We start from the raw sequence: 20,847 nt of genomic DNA, 5'->3' as shown, positions 1-20,847 counted from the left end.
GGGGAAATTCGGTAATTCATCCTTAGCTCCTCATCAAGTTACTCAACACGGTCTATTAGCACTTCCATCATCATAATTATAAAATACCCGACTACACACATGGCCCGTCTCCAAAGAACACTTTGCCATTTTCTATTTAATGTTTGAAAAAGCCACTGATAAGCAATAGCCGGCGTTGGAACGTCTGCCTACTCCCCCGACAGCTCTCCTCAGAAAAGATGCCAGAGGCAAAGCGAGGGCTGTGTGCTTGTGGTCAGGTCGCTAACCCCCCGCCCAAGAGCCCGGCCCGGGTCTCCGGGTTCCGATCCTTACCCGAGCCGGATGGAGGATGAGTGGGCAATAACGCGGCTCCCGCGCCCGAGGTCCGTCGTCTGCCGAGGCTGCGCGGGGCCGGTTCCGAACGCGACCCGGCCGACCGTTACGGGCCGCCCCGCCCCCACAGCGGCGCGCGGCGAGCGGTGCGGCCGGGCCCCAGCTCCCCTCGGGAGCCATACCAGGGGTCCTCTAGAGGCTGCGCGCAGAGGCCGCCCGCGGTGCCACACAGCAGCCGCGCGCCTGGCAGGGAGCGGCGAGCCGCGGTGGTGGTGGTGCTGCCGGAGGCGGCGGCGGCGGCGGCAGCAGCTGCTCCCCGAGAACGCCCACCACGCAGGCGCAGCAGCTCTCGGGCCCCGCCCCCCAGCCAGCCCTGCGGGGCGCTCAGCTAGGCTGGGAGGCCCGGCGACCGCACGTGATAGACAAATCTCTGTGCTCCGCCCATGCGCGCTGGTCTCGCGCCGGTCCTCCTTGGAGCCAGTCCTAGGCCCAGGCTGCGCCACAGAGAAAAATGATTGGATGCTGCCGGCGTGATGGGCGGGAGTTAAAGGGGACGCTGCCTTCTCATTTGCCTTTTACACGGGAGGTTTTGCTGTAGCGGACCTCCAGTTAGGAGAAGGCACTTAGTTGCTGATTAGTATCTCTCCAAGTCGCTGAAGCCTTTGGGGGCTCAGTTTCCTCATCTGATACGGGGGATAATACCAGTGGCTATGACACAAAGGTGAGTGCCTTGTGATCATGTGGGCTTAGAAAAAGCATGTAGTCGGTATGAGCTATGGTGGCCAAGGTCAGCCAAGCCAAGCCAAACCTGCAGGACAGGTGATGGGAAGGAGCAGTGAGCCTGGGGCAAAGCCCGGAGGCTACTCATTAAGACATCACTCAGGTGGGCCTTCCCTTCCCCCACCTCAGAGGGCCAGTGCCCCAACCCTGCACAACCACTTTGTGCTTGTCACGGAATGCCACCCCCTCCACCAGCAACAGCACAAGCAACTCCAAAACCAGTCTCTTCCCCTCCGTCTGGTCTCTCCCCTAGCACATCTGAACCCAAAGGGCGCATTCAAACTTCCCCCAGCCTCCAGGCCCAGGTTCTGTCAGACTTTCTATCAGAGGCGAGGGAGGGAGTGAGTGGGGAGTGAGTGGGGAGGCCTACCTGCCTGCACATGACCTGAACATCAGAGGGGATATTTATCCTCTGGCCTGTGCCTCTGGCTTCCTCTAGTGTTCATTATTTGTTACTTCTGTGATCTGTAATACAAGAAGAAAAAGACCACCGCTAAGAGAAATGTCTACTAGAAACCTGAACCTGATTTTCAAAGATCCCAAATGGCATTTAATGTGATTAATTTCCTAGTTTCCACTTTCTCTAGGCCCCTAGTGTCATTTAATATGATTAATTTCTTAATTTCCATTAGAATTTCTCATTATTAGAAAAACTATGTTATTGAATGTATTTTAAGAGTGTTGCATTTCCTAAGATCAGATTTTCTTCCCTTCCTTAATGTTATTTTTTTAAATAAAAAATAATGAAACTGACTAAATACTGTTCACTTCAGGTACGACTATACACAATGGCCTATTATGTATATTTATAATAAGCTCATAACATTTTTTAAAAGGAAACTGTGATATATACTTACAATGTAATATCATTCTACAATAAAACTGGAATGAAATACTAAAAAAAGATAAAATAGGAACACATAGCAAGTGCTTCTCTTGAAGGTATAATTTTACAAAAAAGTATACAGATGTTAAAGGCATATGATTTCTCCTATTTATTTAAATGATTCACTAGGATATTGGAAGTTCAGAATATTTCTATATTATGGTTGTTATATCATTAAATACATTTAAAAATTATTCTCTTAAATTAAAAACACATGGTCCCTTCTGAGATGTTAGGAAACAAGTACAGCACATTATAATATTTAATGTTTTATTTACATTAATAACTATGTTATAGAAATCAATAAAATGTCTGAAATTCTGTTTTTATAGGCATGGATCCATTGAGTATTAAAAACAGGCAAAATAAACTTCAAAGATGCTTTAGAAATGACAAGACCAGTCCTCCCCAAGCCTGCCAACATCAAGAAAAAATACTAAGGGAAACAGAGAAACTGGCACAAAATGAAGGCGACTCAAGAAACAAAATTACTATAGGTAGTGTGATATTCTGACTTGGATCTTAGAATACAATAAGATATATTGAAGTTAGAAAACATAAAATGTGAATGAAGCTGTAGTTTATTTAATAGTAGTGAACAAATGTTGGTCTTTTGGTATTAACAAATATATCTTGGCACCGTAAAAAATAGCATAAGGGGAAACAGGATGGAGAATATTTAGGAACACTTTGTGTTATCTTTGGAACTTTAACAAATAAAATTTTATTCCAAAATAAATTTATATTAAAAATTTCAAGTTTAATTAAATTGATCAATTTAATTAAAGAGATTTATGGTAAATTAATTTTTTAATTTAATAGCACTCATGTTTAATGCTTTAATTCAATTTTACTTTATGTAGATTTTTAAATTAGTTCTATAGCAGAGCTTAAAAACTCATGGGATGGGGCTGGGGATGTAGCTCAGTAGTAGAATACTTCCCCAGCAGGCATGATGTGTGAAGACCTGGGTGAAGCTGGGAGCACCAAAAAGAAAAAATGTGGGATAAATGTAAATTTGGCATCTCTAGGTTTTGGAATTGACTCTTTTCAATATTATTTAAAAAGTATTTTTTTTTTTTTTTGGTAATCAAAGCAACACATATCTTTTGTTAGAACAAAAAATAATAAGAAAGGTGATTAATGAAAATTAAGAGCCCTGTAACTGCTTTCCCCATCTCCACCACATCACTCATCAAAAGACATTGATATATATATATATATATATATATATATATATATATATATATTAATTATTTGTATGTGGCACTCATAATGCACCAGACCACATTATAAGTGACTTACATATATTGACTTATTTAATGTTCCTAATAAACATGAAGAGGCCACACAAAATGAACATGTACCGCTATTATTCTCATTTTATAGATGAAGTAAATGATGCACAGTGGTTTGTCTTAGCTGTCACACAACCAGCATACTACTAAGGTATCTTCAAAATATTCTTATCTTTTGTATTCCTAGATTTACCAATTGTGAAGGCTCTTTATTGGCTTCTTGCAATGATAGATGAAGATTTAGCTCATTTTTACCAAGCTCTCCTATATCCTGATCTTGCAATTTGTTTTAATAAGAAAATCTGTCTTCTATAGAATCCCTTTAGTTCCTGCCATTTTAAGTTTTATGCTACCTCGACCTCTTGTTTTTCCAACTGTGGAGAGTGCCTTTTCTCTTTCCACTCTGTGCTACAGGAGCAGCCTCCCTGCTTATCTGGTCAGTTCTACTTTCCCTTCTTTCCTTTCTACCTCCAGACAACAAAGCCACATCCCCAGTCCTCTTGACCTTTCACTTTTAATGAGGTTCACATCACTGCATTCTACTCTATAGCCACAAGACTTTCATACTTTCTCTGTAAGTTGATTCTAAAGTACAAAATTCAACAGAGTGTTAACACTATTATGATCCTGTAAGTATTGTTGAAATATAATGTTAGGAATGCATTATATTTGTATTTCCAGGCTAGTCTCAGCAATTTAGCAAGGCCCAAAGCAACATAGCAAGAACTTGTTTCAAAGTTAAAATAATAATATAGGACTGGGAATGCTGTTCAGTGGTAAAAGTGTCCCTGGGTTTAATCCCCAGTGAGGGGCAGGTGTAGGGGGAAGCTATTCATCTAATGGTCAGAAAGAGAAAGGGGAAGAACAATGTCCCACAGTGTCCTTCAAGGTCCTTCAAGGGCAAGTCCCCAAAGGCCAGAAAATCTCACACTAGATCCCACTTCTTAAAGTTTGTACCACCTCCCAATAGTGACAAGTTGCAGATCAAGCCTTTAATGCATGTGCCATTAGGCGACATCCCAGATCCAAATTATAGTTCTATTACAATATTCTGCTGAAGGATGATCCAGATCTGAATATGGGCAGAAGGGAAAGGAGAATGAGGGAGGATTTTTGATTGTTTGAAAAGACGTACGAAAATTGAAGGAAGGAGGCAGCTGGCGCCCCGGGCCTGGGGCCTTCGCAGCGAGCGGGGTTTGCAGCGAGGGCGGGAGCGGGCGAGCCGGCGCGCGAGGGAGGGAGGCCGCCCCCCCCCCCCCCCCCCCGTCCCTCCTGCTCGCCCTCCTCCGCGGCCGCCGGTCCCTCCTCCCGCCGCCTCGCTCCTCCCTCCTCCCTCCCTCTCTAAGACATCCCCACACGGCCGGGCCGCCGCGGCCACCTTCCCTGCCCAAGCTGCAGGGCGCCGGGCGGCAGTGCCAGGGGAGCCCGCGCCCCGTCAGCCTCGCGCCCCGGCCCCCGCCCTCCCCGGCCTCTTCCCCGCTCGCCCCCCACCGCCCCCGACCGCCGGAGCCCGCAACCGGGAGCACTACCGCCCTCGCCGCCGAGGTTCCTGCCTAAAGATCAGCTGGGTGCCCCCTTCTGCCCGCTACCCCCTCCAACGCCACCCCATCACCATGCACTCCTTGGACGAGCCGCTTGACCTGAAGCTGAGCATCACCAAGTTCCGAGCGGCGAGAGAGAAGCGGGAGAGGGTGCTGGGTGTGGTCCGGCACCGCACTCTGCACAGGGAGCTGGGCCTGGTGGATGATAGCCCCACACCTGGCTCCCCAGGCTCCCCACCCTCAGGCTTCCTGCTGAACCCCAAGTTTCCTGAGAAGGTGGATGGACGCTTTTCTGCAGCCCCTCTGGTGGACCTCAGCTTGTCACCACCGTCTGGACTGGACTCCCCCAATGGCAGCAGCTCACTCTACCCCGAGCGCCAGGGCAATGGGGACCTGCCTCCAGTGCCCACTGCCCCGGTACTGAATTTAGGCTACCCTAATCCAGCAGGACCTCATTTTAACTTTTTTTTTTTTTTAGAATTTTTAATATTTATTTTTTAGTTCTCGGCAGACACAACATCTTTGTTGGTATGTGGTGCTGAGGATCGAACCCGGGCCGCACGCATGCCAGGCGAGCGCGCTACCGCTTGAGCCACATCCCCAGCCCCTCTCATTTTAACTTGATTACATTTGTGAAGATCCCATTTCCAAAGAAGGTCACAAGCACAGGACTTCCAGCCACTGCGATATTTGGACAGTGTCCCCAGCTCCTTCCAGTTCTTCCTACCCCTGGGCTCTGGGGGGGGCCCTGCATCTGCCTGCTTCCTCCTTCCTCACACCCTCCAAGGACAAGTGCCTCTCGCCAGAGCTGCCCCTGCCCAAGCAGCTGGTGTGTCGCTGGGCCAAGTGTAACCAGCTCTTCGAGCTCCTGCAAGACCTGGTGGACCATGTCATGCCTATCACGTCAAGCCTGAGAAGGATGCAGGGTACTGCTGCCACTGGGAGGGCTGTGCCCGCCATGGCCGTGGCTTCAACGCCAGGTACAAGATGCTCATCCACATCCGCACGCACACCAACGAGAAGCCGCACCGCTGCCCCACCTGCAATAAGAGCTTTTCCCGCCTGGAGAACCTAAAGATCCACAACGGGTCCCACACAGGTGAGAAGCCCTATGTCTGTCCCTATGAGGGCTGCAACAAGCGCTACTCCAACTCGAGTGACCGCTTCAAGCACACTCGCACCCACTACGTGGACAAACCCTACTACTGCAAGATGCTTGGCTGCCACAAGCGCTACACAGACCCCAGCTCTCTGCGCAAGCACATCAAAGCCCATGGCCACTTCGTGTCTCACGAGCAGCAGGAGCTCCTGCAGCTACGCCCACCCCCAAACCACCACTGCCCACCCCTGACAGCAGCCCCTATGTTAGTGGGGCTCAGATCATCATTCCCAACCCTGCTGCCCTCTTCGGAGGCCCCAGCCTGCCTGGCCTGCCCCTGTCCCTGCCCCTGGCCCCTGGCCCCCTCGACCTCAGTGCCCTGGCCTGTGGCAATGGCGGGGGTGGTGGGGTTATTGGCCCTGGGCTGCCAGATCCTGTTCTGCCCCTCAATCTGGCCAAGAACCCACTGCTGCCCTCTCCTTTTGGGGCTGGTGGACTGTGTCTGCCTGTGGTCTCCCTCCTCACTGGCTCCGCTGGCGGCAAGGCAGAGGGGGAGAAAGGGCGTGGGTCAGTGCCCAGTAGGGCCCTGGGCACAGAGGGCTGCAAGACTCCTCTCGAAAGGACGGAGAGCAGCCGCTCCCGGCCAAGCCCCGATGGACTCCCTCTGCTTCCAGGCACTGTGCTGGACCTGTCCACAGGCGTCAACTCAGCAGCCAGCAGCCCAGAGGCACTAACTCCTGGATGGGTGGTCATCCCACCAGGCTCTATGCTACTGAAACCAGCTGTAGTGAACTGAGCCTGCTTACCTACCTACCAGCTATGACAGCTCAGCCAGCAGCTCTGGGCCCCACCCTGACGAACAGAAACTCTTTTTTTTTTTTTTTTTTAAAGAGAGGAGAGGGAGAGAGAGAGAGAGAGAGAGAGAGAGAGAGAGAGAGAATTTATTTATTTATTTATTTATTTTAGTTCTCGGCGGACACAACATCTTTGTTGGTATGTGGTGCTGAGGATCGAACCCGGGCCGCACGCATGCCAGGCGAGCGCGCTACCGCTTGAGCCACATCCCCAGCCCCAAACAGAAACTCTTCTGCGAAATAGCAATAATGTCCTACTGCCCTGGGGCCTGGTGGTCTGTGCTCCCTGGGAATCTGCAGTCCCAGATGCAGTCCTTGGGCAGCAAGGATGGTGCTAGAAGGTCATTGTTGCCTTCCCAGGTCCCAAGTGAGGACTTGGCCCTGACCATGCTCTTGGGTGCTGAGGCCTTGCTCACCCTCAGGCCCCTGCCCCACAGCTTCTGAGCCCTCTGCCCATTCTCCACCGGACCCTTAGTCCTTGGTTTCCCACCCTGGTGCCTCCTTCATCCCAGGGCCAACTTGAGCAGGTTGTCTTCCCTCACTTGCCCACTTGCCAGCCACAGAGGCCAGCAGCGACTGCTTCCCGTGTCCCAACACTGGGAGCAGGCAAAGTAGTATCTGCCCTCCTGTTGGTCCAGACCACCCCCAACTTTATGTGATGTGCTGTGAGGAGCCCCCACCGGGCCATAGCACCCATGCAGGCTCACCCTAGACCCCTTTCCCTCTGGCCTACCCCCTGGAGGGAGAGAAGATAAGATGCAGACCCTGGCTAAGCCACAGGAAGAAGCCATGCTGTTCCCCACCCACCCCTATGACAAGGTGCCTTCCTGCTCGCTAGAGAAGGGAGGCCTGCTTGGTCAGCTGCCATCATCCCTCATTCAGCCTGAATCAGACTGCACTGCCAGAGGGCCAGCAACATTTCCAGGTGAAGGGCCAGCTGACCACTCACTTGCCCCTATACCCTGGAAGGATCTGACTCAGGCATCCTGAGCGTATGGGAAACATGGAGCCAGGGAGGGAAGGTGTCAGATGGACAGCCCTGGTGCTAGGACTTAATCCAGGCCCAACAGGCAGGGCCAGGCCAGGCTCCATCTTGGTCATCCCAGCTGGGACTGGCCTCATGGAGAGGCCTACAGGGCACTGGTACTGAGGCAAGAGGCAGCTTCTGGTCTTAAGGCACCAAGACAGCATGCAGGGGGGGAAGTGGAGGGAGCTTTCTGGCCATTGACTGAGGCCTGGGTCTGTGGGAGACTGGGCAGCCAAGCATGGCTACGGGCAGGCCCAGCCCCTCTGCCTGGGAAGAGCTGGCTGGAGGAAGGAGCTGGACTTGGGATGTTGTTGCCTCTGGCTTTTTCTCAGTTGAGCCTGATCCTAAGAGACTCCCACTCAGCCAACTCCCCTAGGGTCTAACTACTATGCAGGGGCCAGAGTATGTCAAGGATATAGGTTATTGATCCCACTGCCCAATCTCCAGAAGTTAGGCTATCCCAGCATGTCCCACTCAACCAACCCTGGGCCTTTTGTTCCCTTCCTGCCAGCAGCTGGGAGCTCTGGCTTCTAGAGCACCTTTGTCACTAGGCTGCAAAATAGCCAACCCCCTCCAATTCCCCACCCATAGAACAAAAGAGCCACCAGATGGCAGTGGGGTCCTCCATAGCCCTGTGGTTCCTCCGAGCAGTTCTGATCCCACTCTTTCCTGGACTGCCCTTCTGTCCTAGAAGGGTCACCCTGACCTGGCAGTCCCTGCTGCTGGTCTTAGAACCCCAGTCCTGACAGGGCCTGGCCAGGCTGGCTCTGCCCCTTGATGGGGCTGTGAGCAAGGTAGAAAGGAGCTGGTCTTTTTTCTTTGGGTCCACCCTGGACCCAAGCACCCCCCTCATCCCTGTTAGGGCCCTAGGCCTTCAGTCCTTAGCTTGGGGGATATATGGTTTGACTCAAGCCCAGGAGCAGAGGAATAGGGCACTGGAAGGTGACATTAGCTCAGCATGTGATTTGGTGATAGACCAGGCTTGGAAGGGCCAGTATACTTTTCGTTGTTGTTGGTTTATTGTTGCACATTCCAGGATATCAGTATTTTAACAGGTTCTAAGTGCCTTTCTATTGTAGCTTATGTTTTTCCTTCTCTTGGCTCCATTGCTGTTAGCATAGAGTTTAAAAAAGAGATAAGCTAATGACTATAACAATATATTCCTCCATGTGAGAGGAAGTTTATAAAGAAACAATAAAAGTGAGTTGCAAAGATGAAAAAAAAAAAAAAAAAAGAAAATTGAAGGAAGGAAGGTTTTGTTCCCAACCTCGAGTGCGGGACCTTAAATGTCAGGCTGAAAAGGTGTGGACATTACTCTGTAGTCAACAAGGAGCAGCTAAAGCAATGAAAACTATTTTTTTTTCTGATTTATTTAGAAAGGATTATACTTGTAAGAAATTTATTAAAGCTAAATGTACAAACAAAGACATATATATATGTCTTTGTTTGTATATATATATATATATATATATATATATATATATATCCCTAGAATGTGTGTGTGTGTGTGTGTGTGTGTGTGTTTCCATAGAGTAAATAAGAGTAAAATAGCTTGTGGTAATGAAGGCAGTATCTAAGACAATCTCAAAACTGGTATATTCCACAGATACAGCAAAATTATCCAGACCATACTGTCTAAGGGGAAAAAAAAAGGAATAAAATTAACATTCTTGACTTCTTACCTGGCATAAATTATTCTGGATACATTTAAAGCTTACCCTAAAGTTGTATTATGTTTCCAAATAGTTTATTGCTTTAATCTTAAAACTTTTGTTTTGTATTATTTTAATGTCAAACATGATTAGTTACTTTCCTAATTTGTATATAACACAAATTCCTACCAAACCCTGTAACTCAGTATTCACTGATTTGGACTTTTAGTTTACATTAGTCAAACATGTTTTTGGAATGACTGTAAAGATCAGCTTAAAGACCCAGAGTCCAAATAAAGTGGAACAAATGAGAATCATGCAATGTACTGAATGAAATTCAAAATCCTCGTTTCTCTTAGTAGCTCTTTACAGCATCTTTATGTTGTGACTATTTCTTACGTGAACATTTTCTGGTGAGTTGTGAGAAAAAAAGATGCTACTAGTAAAGAAAAGAAGAGAGTTGTAAATTCTGGGACACAAATATAATTTGTCTTCAGTTCTGATGAAATTTAAAGTATTCAGGGTGTTCTAGTGATCATTGGTTCTAACACTAAGTTAGTAACTAAATTTGTGATTGCCAAACAAATGTCAGAAAGAGCTTTTTGTTACTTGCAAGATAGTATCATTAATTTTTTGCTTTTTTTTTTTTTTTGGTACTATGGATTGAACCCAGGAGTGCCTAACCACTTAGCTACATCCCCAGCCCTTTTTTGTATTTAATTTAGAGACAGGTTCTCCCCAAGTTGCTTAGGACCTTGCTAAGTTGCTGAGGCTGGCTTTTGAACTTGCAATCCTCTTGCCTCAGCCTCCCAAGCTACTGGGATTACAGGTGTGGGCCACCACACCTGGTTCAATAATCTTAAGGAGAGGCCATCTGAAAGTTAATTATATCTAAGAAAAAAGTAAAAAAGGACATTAAAACTACAACAATAACAAGGCAACTGATTCTGTTAAAATGAAAGGATACTTACTTTATTACTGTCTCTATTCAGTGCATATAGACCAAATTAACCCTTGATATTTTAAATGATTTCCATAGGTGGATAAGTTAGTCTCAACTGGAATGATCATTTTATGCAAATTTAGTGCTGGTAGAACTAAATTTTTCTGATAAATCTATAGATAAACTAATGCATGGCATTTTTGATTATACTGTAGAAGTACCTCCACATTTTGCTGAGCTGCATGAGCTGATCCCTTGTTGTACATCACTGTCAATGGAGAGAGGGGAAAGAAAATGTCAAGGAGGCAGAAATTGGTCTTGAAACTTTAAAACTGTAAGTGGAAAAGGGCACTGGATTTTGATACATTATGTGTAGTTTACAGACATAATTTTTTTAAAAGTAGATATTAGCTTTCAAAAATAAATGATGAAACCAAAACACGCAATCTTAAAGTTATATTTTTTTCTCTTAAATCCTGTGTGGAGTATATTTGCTAATGATTGGAGGAAGGCATCTTATGACATTATTAGAACAGTTTATTTTTGTATTTTATTTACGTATTTATTCTTTTATTCCTACTCCTCCCTTCCATTTTCACAAAACCAATAACTAATGTGTTTCATGTATGTCCTATGCTTTATACATTTAAAATATTTTATACATCTTTTACTATTAAAACAGAATTCCAAATCCAAACCAAGCTAAAAATCTACTTACACTTTTCAATGATTTTTTTTTTTTTTTTTGTACCAGGAACTAAATCCAGAGATGCTTAACCACTGATATTATTCTTGATCTTATAAAAAATAAAAACATTTTCCCTTATTTGGTGTGTATCTGCATGTTCTGTTTTTGCTGTTGTTGTTTACAGTTTTTAATGAAAAAAATGTGGAAAGTATTAATTAGGATAATGAGTCAGAGAAAAATAAATGACATATTATCCCACTGCTTAAAGATGGCCAGTTATCATATTGGCTAATACTTTGAAAACTTTTAAAAGTGATTGTTTAAAAATAAAGTTGAGTTCTTATGTACAAACAGTTTGTGGTTTTTCTCCATGAACATTATAAGAGAAGCATTTCATTTAAGCTCTTTTAAATGTAATTTTCCTCATGGTTATATTTTCTTAAAGCAAAAGGATACAGATTAAACTCATAAAAAGAAGAGAATGCAGAGGCCAGAGTCTGGGAGAGACCAGGTGCAAGCATCCAGTTGACCCTACCCAGTGGAGTTGTATCACCAACACTTAATATTCCCAGCAATGTGAAACACTATAAACACAATATTGCCAACCAAGAAAAATCAAACAAGCTTCAGGTGCAGAGTTTCTAATGGGATTCAGCCATGGAGTCACAGAGTGCCTTGTAACTTACTTAGGTATTGAGATCCCAGGGTTCCTTAGAGTCAAACTGGTAACACAAGGCCCAATTCATCTACCTAAATCCCATGTTAGCATTAACCATCTGCGGCTCCAGGTCAACAAAGACACTCGAATCAGTCCAGATAGTGTAAGACATGAAGGATCATTTCCCAGAAAGTCAGTGTCAATCTTTTCTTTGGAATGTATAGATTTAAACCAAGTTAACCCTTTTCTGACATTGGATTCCATACTTTTATTAGTTATTTAATATACCACTATATAAATCTATCACAATTTAACCATCCTCTAAATGTTTGATTTTTGTTGTTCCATTTTTGTTATTATAAGCAATATTGTACTAACTTTTTTGCACACAATATTGATCTTATATTTTATATATTTCTTATAAATTTTTGTATGTGAAAATATTTTTTTAAATACTTTGCCAAGTTATTTTCAGAAAATCTCTGCCAATTATCATTTTTGAGAAGTTTAGTTTGAGAGTCCATTTTATTGAGTTCTTGAAAATATTATTTTTATTGCTTATTTGGTGAGTTAAAATAAAGTATCATCGCATTTTTACTTTAGAAAACTCCGTTTCAAAGTTTAAATGAGTGTGTATTTATTTATTAAGTCTAACCTTTAATCAACACTTAGTAAGTAAATTCAAGTGTGTTGGACGTGCTTTGCCTCAACCTATGATTCATGATTCTTTTTCTTGTTGCTAAGATCCATACCTCAGAACTATACTGATTTAATTAAATTTTGTGCTGTGTCAACTATATCACATATATTTGCTGGAACTCTCCCTGAAATCTTGAAGTTTGAAAAACATTACTCATTCATTTACCCTCAATTTTGGGGTTTTTGACCCCAGAAAACTTCACTACTTCTCAGCAAATGGAATAGTGTTTTGTTTTGTTTTTTTCCCATGGGCAACAGCCATTTACTCTGGTCAAATTACCTTAGGAGATAGAGGATGCTTGGATGTTAAAGTGGAAAATAAGGAAATGTATCAGCAAAGCAGCTGCCAGTGACTGTAGCACAAGAAGAGGGAATCACAGACAGGTCCAAAGGAAGAGGCAAGAATTCCCTGAAGCTTTGGAGCCCTCTGTGAGGAAGTGGTAGGGGAAGGAACATAGAACCACAAATGGTTTATGACCCAGAGAGGAAGGAAAGGGAACCAAGGAGAATTACCCACACAAACCACAAGAGAGTTCTGTGAACGATAAATTACTATGAAAATTCAAAAGAATGAAATACAATTGTCTCTATTGATTAAGAGGGTTTTAGATAAACTGGGGTAATCTAAACCTTTAATACAGACCAAACTCTATGGCAGTCCTTCAGTGAGTTATATGATTATTGTAGTCAATTAGATGTGAGATGAAAAGTAAGATGATTTCAATTCCTAGTAGAGTCACATTTGGGATAATAGTATGAAATGAGACTTAAAAGTCAATAATGATCATAGTGTATTTTCACGCATTATGCTCCTGAGAAGAAGGTAGAAGGGCTCAAGTTCCCTTGTCCCTGCACAGCACAAGCAAGAAGGCATAGAAACTCAATCAGCACCGCAAAGCATCTAAAGACAAATGCCTTAGAAGGGGTGCTAGCGATAACTCTTGGCTGCCTAACGGAGAAGCTTAATTGCAAGAATCAGATGTGTGATTTCCCCTAAGGAGAGGCTGAGGGGACCCCATGTTGTCACTGGGTAATCGGCCTACCCTGGCTGCATCTCACCTAAAGGTCATTTTCCTGCACGAGAAGCTTTCTTCATTATCTTGCATTGTTGTCCTAAATAAGAGAGAAAGGCAATAGAAGGATGTGTGTGTGTAAAATATACATATATATACCTCTCAATTTTTTGTCCCTTACAAAACCTAGCCTGAAAGATACTGTGCAAGTAAGCAGAACTGGAAGAATTTTTCGAGTTCTTAACATGATATTTTTAGCACTTCTAATGATTAAGGAAGAATTTTGCCGTTACCTTGAAAATCAGCTTATTGCTTCCGATTTACAACCAGGCAGAGGGTTAAAGGGAAACAGCTGCATAGTCCTTTGATGCCACAGGGAAAATACTCTCATGTCCTTCTCCCCAATAAGAAAGAAATATTTTTTAATTTTACCTTTTATGGCCATTAGTTCTCCCACTATTTTAGGCCAAAGGCTGTTGTTGGTTAGCTGTGATTTTATTTATGCACATAATTAATCATGTCTCTCTAGCAGATGGTTATTTTGGATAATGATTCATAGCAAACCTTTTTAACAATCATATTATGAGATTGCGGATGGGGTGGTCAGTACTACCACAGAATTCTGGAAGTTAGTTTAAACAACTATTTTCATTAACTAGAACAGGACATCTTGGACAGGAGGTTTTTTTGTTTGTTTGTTTCTTAATCTACATTCTGAGGTTCACATAATTTTTAATCAGAGACAGTCTTAAGACATTCTATTATTAGCCTCCCAACAACTCTTTAGTAAGAATTGTGCAGTGGCCTTACTATAGTGTGTACCAAACAAGGGTGGCTCACTCTAAGTTTGCATAATGCCAGTATTAGGAGCACCCAAATTTGTTGTAAAAATACTAATATCTACTAGTGTTTTAATAGATCCTTTTACTAAAAAGTGGAAGGCACAGTACCAAAAGCAACACATTTTCCTCATGGTAGATTTGATTGATTTCAGATCATCAAATACTTAGTATCACAGAATGTGGGCCTTGCAGTTTAGTGATTTTCAAACTTTAGTATACCTAAGGATTATTTGGGGGCAGGTATTGTTAAAAATGTGTTATTTCTGGTCCTTTCCCTTATAGATAATAATTTATCCAGCCTGGAAAGGGACCAGTAGCCTGCATTTTTACCAAATATTCCAAGCAATTCTGCTGCAGACAGTTCTCAGTCATCATTTAATGAATGTTTAAGGAAGAACACAGACTTTGGGATTATTTTGACTAGCTGCTGTCCCAATTGCCAACTAGGTGATCACATGTAAGTTCCTAGTTCTTACACTCATTAGATCTGTTTCCCTGTTAGTAAAATTTCTACCTCATAGAATTATTGAGAGTTTGGGTAACAAGATATATAAAATTACTTAGCAAAGGGCTTTATCTGAGTGGAAATTCAGTGTCTTTGTTAGCATTATTAAACAAATCTGCCAACTTTACTATTTTTGTGTAATTTGATTGGAAAATGTTCAAACTGAGAGTCTGGGGCCAATTGAGGAGTCTAGGAGGAGCTGACTTATGATGAAAAAAGAAATAATTCAGCATTTACAACTGCATAAAGTTAAAAGGATTCAAGTGGTCATGGGAAGAGACATAGCTGAAGGGCATGAGGAAGGCTCAACTGACCAAAGTGTAGTAAGATGATTAGAGTGTTTGATGTGATTTGACAAAGGAAGAGGAAATTGCAACAGCCTTTCTAATAAGCAGCGGGCAGGATTCCAGGTCACCCTAATATGTTGGAAAGAACATTGATTTTAAAAAACTGATAAAATACCGTTTCAATAAGAGCAAAGAATTGTTCTCTTTTCCTGTGTTGATATTTTAAAAAAGAATAAGAAAAACGTACTCAGATACTTTTTCTCCAAAGAGCAAGGAAACAAAAAATTGAGTATTTTGTAAAGAATAGAGACCATCAGATTAATGGTCCAGATCCTGAGGTTACTATTATTTTTTAAATGTTATGCATTTTTACTGAAAATGACAAAATGTATTTTTTGCATTTTAGTGGTCTTATGAAGTCATAGTAAACCAACAATTATTATTTCATTGTACTATTTTAATATTATCTTATACTAAAAATTTCTATTAAGTGTTTAAATGAGAAGTTTCTAAACAATGTAAAGAACTGTTATTTTTATAAAATCTTATGTAATGTTGGGCATAAAAGATGATAAAGATAAATGAAAAATCATTAAAAGTAAATTTACTGGAAAATAAGTTATTTTTATGCATTGCTTATTCAAAACCTGGACTTCAAAGTCAAGAATCAGATTGTACTTTAGTTGAAGAAAGGAAACCCATATGACTTCATCCAGACCAACCTTATATTCATCGTGTGTGTGTGTGTGTGTGTGTGTGTGTGTGTGTATGTGTTGAGGAAGCGGGGAAAGACTGAGAGAAGGAAGAGCAGCAAGTCTTAGTTGTGAGAATGGGAATCATATAGGTAAATACAGAATAAAGATGAAATCAAGTAAGGATTTGAAACAAAGTTAGTTATTTCCCTGGCACATTACAATGCTTTATAAATATTTATGAAATACATATATTGGCTACTAATAAGAAGAATATACATCTTTTGTGTTCATATAAAGCTAATATCTTCTAGTAAATATATAGAAAATAGTTCGGGGCTGGGATGGAGGGTATTTTCAGAGCCAGCTTTACCTGTTTTGGCAAATAAACCAGATATTTCATGCCACATGTTAGAGTCCTGGAAGGCGACTATCTCAGAATTTCTCCCACACTGAATGGTCAGGGTGACTAAAATCTACACCAGCGGAAGGATAAGTTTTTATATAATATTGGCGAATAAACTATATCTATTTTAGAGGGCCATTTAAAAATGTCATTATGTTAGCTGAAAAATATGACACTTTATTATATTAGCACCCATCAGTTCTTAATATTAATTTGTTTGTGATTAAGAATTTCCAGAGGCTGAGGCATGAGGATCACAAGTTCGACTAAGCCAGTTTCAGCAATGGTGAGGTGCTAAGCAGCTCAGTAAGAACTTGTCTCCAAATAAAATACAAAACAGGGCTGGGTATGTCACTCAGTGGCTGAGTGCCCCTGAATTCAATCCCCAGTGCCAAAAAAAAAAAAGAAAGAAAAAAAAAAGAAAAGAAAAGAATTTCAGACAATCAATGATTCTGGGGTTAAGTGAATAGTTACTCAAATAAAGAAAAGATGTAAGAAATAAAGGTGAGGGTAAAAGGCAAGGAGTTGGGGTTGTGCCTCAGTGGTAGAGTGTATGCCTAGCTTGCGTGAGGCACTAGGTGCAATTCTCAGTACCACATATAAATAAATGAACGAAATAAAAGTATATCAGCATATAAATTTTTTGTAAAATGTTACATTGTTATTTAAAAAAGCAAAACTTGCTTATGTCTAAATTACCAACATTTCTCTATGTTATTAATTATATGAATTTTTCCTAGACAGTCATATCATGCAAAATAAACCAGACTCAGAAAGTCAAGGTTCATATGTTTTCTTTCATATATGGAAGCTAAAGAGGAAAGAAAGGGGGAGGAAGAAAGAAAGAAGGAAAGGAAAGAAAGAAAAAAGAGGGAATTTCTGAAAATAGAAGAGAGACCAGCAGAGGAATGGGATCAGAGGGAGGCAAGAGGGGATGGGGAGATGGTGAGCTCCTCCCGTAGGACAAAGCCACACTTGGGCTCACCACATCTCGCCCGAGTTTCACGTCCAAGGCCACGGACTTCTATCGCCTGCTCTTCAAACCCAGCACTGACAGACAAGGGGATGAGAGCGGTACTGAGAAACGGTGGGAAGAGAAGGTGTTTTGTTTTCCCAAAGGAGAAAACAAACCCACATTTTAATCAAAATAACCTATGGAGAAGCCAGCGAAGACTTCTTCGCCCGGCCTGTCTCAGGACTTTTGAATCACTTCCTCCTTTTCTGATGTGTCTGAGTTTGAGATTACAAAGTTGCTGAGAAAGTCTTGCCTCTCCGGCAGCTTCCTGCGAGGGAGAGCGGGCGCTGACCCTACCCGGCGCCGCCACCTCGGGCGGGAACCGGAGGGCGCCGCGGAGCGAGGAGGGACTGGGATGGGTTCCGCGGGGACAGAGCGCGAGCGCTGCCCAGCCGCCTCTCCTGCTTACCCCAGGGTGCTGATGAAGCCGTTGACAGAGCCCTCCGCGTACAGGGACACGATGTCCCCTATATAGACATGCTGCTTCAAGTTCCAAAGTGAACCTCCCTCCTCTTCCCTGCGCGGCTCTCTTCAAAGGAGCTGCAGCGGCAGAGGCAGAATGGAGCGCAGGACCGCTGCAGCGGCGCAGGGCACAGTCCCGGCGACCGAGAGTAGGGGTTCAGCCTGCTTCCGCACCGCAGGATCCGGGCAGGAGCGAAGGCGCCCAGTGGACACCCCGCGACTTGCGCAGCCCCGACGCCCCGAGAAGCTGCAGCAGCCGCCTCCTCGGCAGGTTTCCCGTTCCTTCAGAAGTTTTCTCTCCAACACCTTTGCTCCTCCTCCTCCCTCCTCCGCTCGCTTCTTCTAGTCCCCTCCCCGCTCGGCGTCCCGCCGCAGCCGTCACCGTCACCGCAGCCCCGCGGGAGCTGGAGGTTGCAGAGCCCCTCGGTCCCCTCAGGGGAATTTTTGGACCAGGTGCTGGTGCCCATCCGGTCAGGCGGAGGAGAGGATCCCAGGGGAGGCGGGGGCATCCAGTCAGGCAACGGCGACCGGGGGCGGAGCTGGACAGGGGCGGGGCGACTCTGAGGGGGCCGGGCCACCGGGGAAGCCGAGGAGGTGGACGCAGCAGCGGGCGCGGGGAGGAGCACTGGGCGGTGCTGGAAGAGCTGCAGGGGGCCGGAGCCTCCGGGGGGACGCTGCCTATTCCAACTGGAGAGGAAGGACCTGGGGCGCTACAGTCCCTGCCTGGGAAAGCGAATGAGCCTGAAAGGGACTAAAAGGGTGCGAATTGGTGAAGGGGAGGGTGCATGCATGACCCATGCTCAGTGGAGTGAACCAGCGAGACTCCTGAACATGAAAACGTGGAGTAGGGGTGTGGATGGGGTGGATGGGATTGAGTAACTCGCTGATCAAGGGAGAGGAAGAAGTTGAAGTGAAGGAAAACATAAAAATAAAAAAATAAATACATAATAAAGAAAAGGAGGGAGGAGGGAGTAAAAATCTCGCTTGGCATATGTAATTTTGTTGTTTTGTTTTTCTCAAGTATATAGCCTTAGTGAAACTTGACCCAGGAGCAGATGTCTAGGTGAGTGGGAGCTTCCGTGGAGCTTTCGTCACTTGGCCGAGCCTGCAGTTTTTGTAGCCAGCCCCTGACGATGAGGGCACTGTGGACCTGTGCCTTCTCTTAACTTCTGTTAAACCTCCAAGGCTGGGCCTCCTGTGCTTCCTTAACTTCAAGCCAAGGCTAACCATGTACCTCCTGGAGCCCATTGTCACTGTCTCATTGACAGCCCTTACTTGTTTACATTTAAAGTTGATGACTTTTGAAGCTCCAGCTGTTGCACACAAACTGGAGGCAGCACACGTTTGAACTCCTTCTCTGTTGCTTTTGAAGTCTTCACCTTAGAACATCGTTTTAAAAGTCTTTCACCCTACCCTTCTAGAAGACCTGAAGAAGGCAAACTCTAGCAGTAATGACAGTCGACACTCAATTAAAAAAAAAAAAATAACTGCTACTTAAGTAATCCCACAGAGCAACGTTTGCAGAAAGGCAGAGGAACTCTGGGAATGCAGAGGGATATGTGCCAAATTATGCAACTAGCCAAAAATGTACCTTACAGTTCAATGGTGTCACTCATGTCTTACAGCTCAAAGATGATTTGGGTTGAAATTTATAGTCGTACAATAGACTGTAAGAGAAAAATCAGCTTAATATTCAAATGTTTGTATTTAGAAAGCCTTCAGGAAAGAAAAGAATAGACTCTGGATCCAAGAAATGCCAGTACAAAGTCTGTGTGTGTTGAGATAAACTGGACCTAGTCATTGACTTACCATGCAGCTGAGAGATCTCTTTACTTCTGTGTTCTGGAAAAGATAACTTAGCTACTTAGAAATGCCTATTAATGATAGAAGCCCTCTTCTGCCTACACATGTGACATTACTGTTGACATTACTGCAAGAAACTGGCCATAATTATTAAAAAGCTTGAGATGGAACAAGATGATGACTACAGAAATGGAAGTTTCTTTTTTGGGGGTAGGGGGGTACTAGGGATTGAACTCAGAGCACTCCACCACTGAGCCCCCTCCCCAGCCCTATTTTGCATTTTGTTTGGAGACAGGGTCTCAATGAGTTGCTTGGGGCCTCAATTTTGCTGAGGCTGGCTTTGAACTTGTGACCCTCCTGCCTCAGCCTCCTGAGCCACTGGGATTACAGGCGTGAGCCAAGATGCCCAGAGGAAGTTTCTTTTTATCCAAGTGATCTATGCATTACATTCCATGGTTCTCCGTATTGCACAGTCCTGTGCTATACATCTAATGGATGCTCAACAATTACTGGTCAAAGTCATGAATGTTCTTTGTTACCTCAAGGCACAGAGTTACTGTGGACAACACATAATAATGTTTATGCTCATGAATAATGTTTATGCTCATGAACAGATAAAAGTATCAAGTCATGTACCCAAGTTCTAGCTCTTGGTAAGCATGTCTCCTGGGCCCAAAACAGGGTCCTCTAAAAATTAAAGCCCAGCACTGGTGTCCTGTTGCCTGGCCTAAGAATACATTCATTTTAATGTACCTTTCAACACTTCTCACTTTGCTTTCTGCTTATTTTTGTACATATTGAATCTTACCAAACTAAAAGTATTCTAAGAATGAAATCAGCATCTAATTCATGTTTTATCCCTTGTGGGACCTGGAAGTGCCCATTGAAAGTTTCAATAAATATTGGATAGGTAAATTAAATAATAACTAATGTAGAATGTTTTAATGTTAAAATATTTATATTACCTCTGATAATGACAGTAGTAGATGTTGTGAATATTAGTTTAACCAAATAGAGTCTCATGGGCTGAGAGCAGGTGTCATTTCAGCAAATGCTCTGGTCATCATGCCCTATATGAAGAGACAATAAATAGAGCAGAGTGTAATATTTGAAATGTTTATTCCCAGAGGATTTACTATATTAAAAGGTTTCCAGTAATAAAGTTCTTCCATCAGAGATGTTTTCAGGGTAATTTATAATCAGTGTTTACTTGAATGTTCTTAGATCAATACTAGAAGTGAAAGGGTTTGCAAGCTATTATCTGTCAAATGAGTGTTTCATGAATTGCTTTCCTCTCTTCCCTTCCTTGTAATGAATATAATGTTTTAAATGTAGTGGTTTATTGAGCAGTCTCCTTCATGAAATACAAATAAAATACAATTTTT

At 43.6% G+C, this 20,847-nt stretch overlaps 1 long non-coding RNA gene and 1 pseudogene across 3 annotated transcripts; both read left to right on the top strand.

Annotated features, from left to right (window-relative positions):
- Positions 1–881: 881 nt before the first annotated feature.
- LOC144253976 (uncharacterized) lies at positions 882–11,334 on the top strand. 3 transcript variants are annotated; one of them, XR_013343394.1, is made up of 5 exons: positions 882–1,033; positions 2,311–2,475; positions 3,368–3,427; positions 10,608–10,726; positions 11,147–11,334. It is a non-coding gene; the product is annotated as an uncharacterized LOC144253976 (long non-coding RNA). The 3 variants fall into 3 exon arrangements; XR_013343393.1 differs by lacking the exon at positions 3,368–3,427 and having other exon boundaries at positions 11,147–11,331; XR_013343392.1 differs by lacking the exons at positions 3,368–3,427; positions 10,608–10,726; positions 11,147–11,334 and having other exon boundaries at positions 2,311–2,769.
- LOC144253975 (zinc finger protein GLIS2-like) lies at positions 4,890–6,712 on the top strand (annotated as a pseudogene).
- Positions 11,335–20,847: the final 9,513 nt, after the last annotated feature.

Source organism: Urocitellus parryii, chromosome 3, assembly GCF_045843805.1.
Source record: "Urocitellus parryii isolate mUroPar1 chromosome 3, mUroPar1.hap1, whole genome shotgun sequence".
NCBI lineage: Eukaryota > Metazoa > Chordata > Mammalia > Rodentia > Sciuridae > Urocitellus > Urocitellus parryii.
Note: the sequence above shows the minus strand (reverse complement) of the source record. Positions and strands in the feature narration are given on the sequence as shown.